We start from the raw sequence: 5,877 nt of genomic DNA on the forward strand, positions 1-5,877 counted from the left end.
TTTTCACTGGTGGGCACCAGTTTTCCAAAGTAGCTGAATCAATTTATATTCCCACCAGCAATGTATGAGAATTGTTATGATCAGTGTTTTAAAGTTAGACACTCCAGCAAGTGGATATCGGTATCTCCGAGCTGTCTTAATGTGTACTTCCCTGATGACTAACAATACTAAACTCTTTTTAAAAAATATGCTTATTGAGCATTTGAATATACTCTTTGGTAAAGTGATTGCACAAGTCTTTTGTTCATTTTCCCCCTTGGCAGTCATTTTCATAGTGATTTGTAGGAGTTTTTATATATTTTGGATCTGAGTCCTTTGTGAGATACACACACACACACACGTATAAAATAAATATTTACATTATTATATATTATATAAATTGTATATAATAAATGTTTTCTCTCAATAGTGTGTATCCTCTATGTTCTTCTTCCTTCTCAAGATTGTCTTTGCTGTTCTTCATCCTTTGTAATTTCCATATAAATTCTATTGAGCTTTTTTACTTCTACCAAAAGAAAAAAAAAAAAGGATTTTGAGTGACATTGCATTGAACCTAACGAATAATTTGGGAAGAATTGACATTTTTACAATATTGTGTTTTCCAAAGTATAAATGTTATCTATCCCTCTGTTTACTTAGGTCTTTAAAATTTTAATTTAATCTAATTTTTTTTTGAGACAGGGTCCCCCAGGCTGGAGTGCAGTGGCGTGATCCTGGCTCACTGCAACCTCCGCCTCCTGGGTAACAGAAAAACCTGTTGATCAAGCAAAGTAAGTCTGAGTACTTATTTTAGTACTTACTTTTAAAGTAAGCGGGTAGGGCATAAGTTGTATTAGCCTTACTGCAGAAAGGAAGAACACTACCTCAATAGAGAATTAGTAGTATGTCAGAGGGAGATTTCAAGAAAGGATGTATAGGATTTGGGGGTCTGGGCTCAAATGGTTTAAGATGGTCTTACAAAGAAAGAAACTGATAGGAATTAAGCACAGTTTGTAATATTTAGGAGAGTTAGGATTAGTAGACACAGAGAAATAAAGGTCTCCATGCAAGCCTTGATAAATAAACTGTCATATACGTGAGCTTTTTGCCTATTTGAGCAGTCTGTTATCCTGACAGGAGAGTTCTTTGGCCAAATGAGCAAACTGTTTTCCCCAATATGTTAATTTCTTGAAGCAAACAATAAATGTATTTGTTGGTTTACCACCTTGTCTTCCTGGGCAAGAATTTCCTAGGAGACTTGTGTCATGTTGACTCAAGTGGTCTTAGTCCTCATTCAACAAGACCAACTTCTTAGCCTGAAATCTCCCGTCTCATAAAAGTGGAGACCTATTTTTGCTGTCTGTCCTTTCTATACTGTGACTTTACTGTGGGTAGGGCATAAATCTTATGCTCCTGGATGTGGGGTTTATTTATTTTTACATATTTGTAGCCAAATGTATATTATTATTTATAATATTTGCTTTTATTTTCTGCTTTTAAAAACTTAATAGTGCATCACAATAATTTTCCCATTATATTATACAATCTTTATAAAAATTATTTTGATGGTTCTATTATTGAGATTGTTGAGGTTATATCATTAGCTAGATTCCAAGAAATTGAATCACTAAGACAAAAGGTATAAACCTTTCTAGAACCTTCATAAATATTATCAATTGCTTTCCTACACTTGATCTTAGCCAAAAGGCCAAGAAGCAATCAACTGCTTTCCTAAATAATTTTACCAATTTCCACACCTTTCAGCCAAATATGAGGAGTCCTATTTTACCAAACTCTCCGTAACACTGGATATTAATATTTTTAAAAATACTTGCTAATTTGCTATTGCAACTGATATCTTATTGTTATATGGATTTATATTTGTTTGATTCCTAAAAATGTTCAGATTTTTTTCATACACTTGTTTGCTGGTTCTATTCTTAAATTATTTGTTGTATTTTTCAAAATTGTACTCAGGTCATCAGGTGTAGAAAAGTAATTAATTGCACTTCTCACTTCATATTTATTGTCCTCACAGGTTAGTACAATTACTCTCTTGAAATTTTTCTTTTTTCTCCCTTCTTCTCTGATTCCTACCGTACATACCCATTCTTTTTTTTTTTGAGATGGAGTCTTACTCTGTCTCCCAGGCTGGAGTGCAGTGGTACGATCACGGCTTACTGCAGCCTCGGGCTCCCAGGTTCAAGTGATTCTCCTGCCTCAGCCTCCCAATTAGTTGGGATTACAGGTGCCCACCACTGCACCCAGCTAATTTTTTGTATTTGTAGTAGAGATGGGGTTTCAGCATGTTGGCCAGACTGGTCTCGAACTCCCAACCTCTGGTAATCCATCTGCCTTGGCTTCTCAAAGTGCTGGGATTACAGGCATGAGCCACCGCACCTGGCCCATACATACCCATTCTAAAGCATTTGTTATACATCCTTAAATATGCATGTATCCTTAGAAAACATGTATTACTATATTGTGTGTATATGCTATTTAATAAATAGAATCTAGTTGTAAATTTCATTCTGTTTCCGCACTTTTGCACTTAACCCTATGTTTGTGAGGCCTATCAATGGTGTTTTATGCATATCTATTCCATCACTTCTTTCTCCAGCATTGTATTTTCATAGTGTACTATGTATTAGTTGCAGTAACACTAGTTGCTGTAATAAACAAACCCCAAAGCACATAATGCTGAACACAATTGAAGTTTATTTCTTGCTCTTAAAATCCAAAAAATGGGTATTCCTCATTGGTGTGTGGGTTTCTCCCCAGTGGTGATTTAGAGAACCTGGCTGCATCTATCTTGTGGCTCTGCCTTCTTTAACATGGCTTCCAAGATGGTCGCATCCACCTGCATTGCATTGGCAGAAGGTGAAAGGCATAAATGTCTTGTGTGAGAGGTTTTCATGGGCCTGGAATAGCAACATCATTTCCATTCATATTCTTTGACTAGACCTCAGTCAAATGGTTGTGCCTAACTGCAATGAAGACTGGAAAATGTAGTCTATTTGTGTGTCTTGGAAGAAAAGGAGATAGACTTGGTGAGCCACTAACCAATCTTCCCAGAGTGAGCATCCATCATATGGTTCTTCTCCATCTGTGATAATGAATACCTAAGTTGCCCTCACTTCCCCACCACTCAGATAAAGCCATGAGGAAGGTCTTTGTACCTAAAAACCTTTGTGAGTTCTCTGTGATAAACACTAACATTTGATTTTGCCTATCTAATTTTTACCATTCTGACGTCCAAGTATAAAAAGTGGTATCTTGTGATTGCGTTCCTCTGATTACTAATAAATTTGAGTATCTCTTCTATTTTGGGCTTTTGCTTCTGTGAATAGCTTGTTCTTTTCCTGTGCCATTTTTTTCTATAGGGCTTCCTGTGGCATTTTTTTTTTCCTACTGATTTGCATGAGTTTTTATATAACCTAGAAGATAATCACTCTTTTGTTTTAGATATTATAAACAAGTACAGAAAGCACATTCTTCTCAAGTACACATTGAACATTTCCCACAGATACACCACATGCTGAGACATGATCAAACCTCAACAAATATCAAAGGAATGAAATCCTACAGATTGTGTTCTTCGACTGTGGAATTAAGCCAAACATCTGTCATATGTAGCTAATAATACAATCCCCCACCGCTTTAAGATTTGATAGGACTTCTAAATAACTTATGAATAAAATGAAAAAAATCACATGAGATTTAGAAAATATTTTGAACTGAATAATAAAGAAAACACAACAAACCAAAACTTGCAGGATCATTACAACTAAAAGTTCTCAAATGTAAATCTATTGCTTCAAAATTGTTCGGATCATAACTTCATTTGTTCTTGTCTAAATCCTTTTTTGATTTCCTACATCACCAAACCTAGCAAAATTATAAGGCAGGATAAGAGAAAAACCACTTATGAAAACAAAGATAAGGTGGAAGAACAACAATATATTTTAAACTAAGAAAAAAAAGCAAAGAAAACTGTGGCTTGACATATTTGAAAGGTTTGCATCATCTTGGTATATTATATTTGCTGTGTAAATAAGTATGTTAGAGAAGCTGATACAATTTCTTAATTTGATTCTTGTAATAAACACATATAATTTTATTTTATAAACTGTAGGATGTCAGCCAGACAGTGATTAGAGGAAAATGTATGGCCTTTAATGTATATATCAGAAATAAAAAAAAAAAAAAGACTAAGAATTGGCTGGGCGAGGTGGCTCACGCCTGTAATCCCAGCACTTTGGGAGGCTGAGGCAGGTGGATCACTTGAGGTTAGAAATTCGAGACCAGCCTGGCCAACATGGTAAAACCCTGTCTCTACCAAAAATACAAAAATTAGCTGGGCATGGTGGTGCACACCTGTAATCCCAGCTACTCGGGAGGCTGAGGCAGGAGAATCGCTTGAACCCGGGAGGAGGAGGTTGCAGTGAGCCAAGGTTGTGCCACTGCACTCCAGCCTGGGTGACAGAGCAAGACTCCATCTCAAAAAAAACAAAAACAAAAACAAAAAAAAACACTAAGAATTGAAAATCAGGAATCTAAAAGAAGAGCAACCAAATTAGGACCAAATAAAGAAAAAGCAAAGAAGTAATAAAGAGCAAAAATCTGTGAAATAGAAAAAAATTTGCAATATGGAAAATAAATCCAAACATTCATTCTTTGAAAAGGTTAAAAAAACTGATAGGCCAGTCACAGTGGCTCATGCCTGTACTCCTAGCACTTTGGGAGCCTGAGGTGGGAGGATCGCTTGAGCCAAAGCTAAGGCTGCAGTGAACTGTGATCATTTCACTGTATTCAAGCTTGGGTGACAGAGTGAGACCTTGTATCCAAAAATAAAAAATAAAAAAAAAATAAAAAAATTGATAAATAGTAGTAAGACTAATTAAGAAAAACAAAGAGAAAATATGAATTATCAGTATCAGGAATGAAAAAAGCAAGCTATAAAAACAGATGCTACAGATATTAAAATGATAAAAAGATATTATAAAAAATGTGCGCTAATAAATTTGAAAATTTGAAGGAAGTGAATCAATTCTTTGAGAAGCCCAATTTACCAAAATGAACATAAGAAAAAGTACAAAATGTACATATACCTACATCTACTTTAAAAACTTTAATCCATAATTAGAAACCTTCCCTCAAAGAAAATACTAGAGGAGAAAAAAGGGAAAATTTCTCAACTTTCAGGCCAGCATAACTTTAATATAAAAATATATCAAAGTTATTAAAAAAGGAGAAGTTACAGACTAATGTCTCTAATAAATAATAGAAGGCAGCCAGGCATGATGGCTCACACCTATTATCCCAGCACTTTGGGAGGCTGAGGCAGGTGAATCACCTGAGGTCAGGAGTTCTAGACCAGCCTGGCCAACATACTGAAAACCTGTCTCTACTTACTAAAAATATAAAAATTAGCTGGGCATAGGGGCACATGTCTGTAATCCCAGCTACTCGGGAGGCTGAGGCAGGAGAATCGCTTGAACCTGGGAGGCGGAGGTTGCAGTGAGCCAAGATGTCGCCACTGCACTCCAGCCTGGGTGACAGAGTGAGACTCCGTCTCAAAAAAAAAAAAAGAAAGTTCTGTCCAACTCCATTAGTCAGGAAACCTCTTCAGAGCTCTCCTTGTCTGGAAGGCCCCTGACACTAACTCCAGGAGGCCAGGGCTTGGGTCTCAGTTGTACGAACTGGAGCTGGCTACTTAATCTCTTTGTGCCCAATTTTCTTCGTCTGTAACATGAGACCTTGTTACCTAACTCACTGGCTCACAAGCTCAAAACAGAGTGAGAACATTCGAACACATTGCCGGGGGAGTGTAAACTGGATGTATTTTCTGGAAAGTAATTTGGTTAGATATATTCAGAAATATTCAAATCCTGTGAG

General features: G+C 36.3%; 1 pseudogene; it reads right to left on the reverse strand.

Annotated features, from left to right (window-relative positions):
- Nucleotides 1-1,578: 1,578 nt before the first annotated feature.
- LOC112437306 (U2 spliceosomal RNA) lies at nt 1,579-1,699 on the reverse strand (annotated as a pseudogene).
- Nucleotides 1,700-5,877: the final 4,178 nt, after the last annotated feature.

Source organism: Pan paniscus, chromosome 16 (genome assembly GCF_029289425.2).
Source record: "Pan paniscus chromosome 16, NHGRI_mPanPan1-v2.0_pri, whole genome shotgun sequence".
In the NCBI taxonomy this organism is placed as follows: Eukaryota; Metazoa; Chordata; class Mammalia; order Primates; family Hominidae; genus Pan; species Pan paniscus.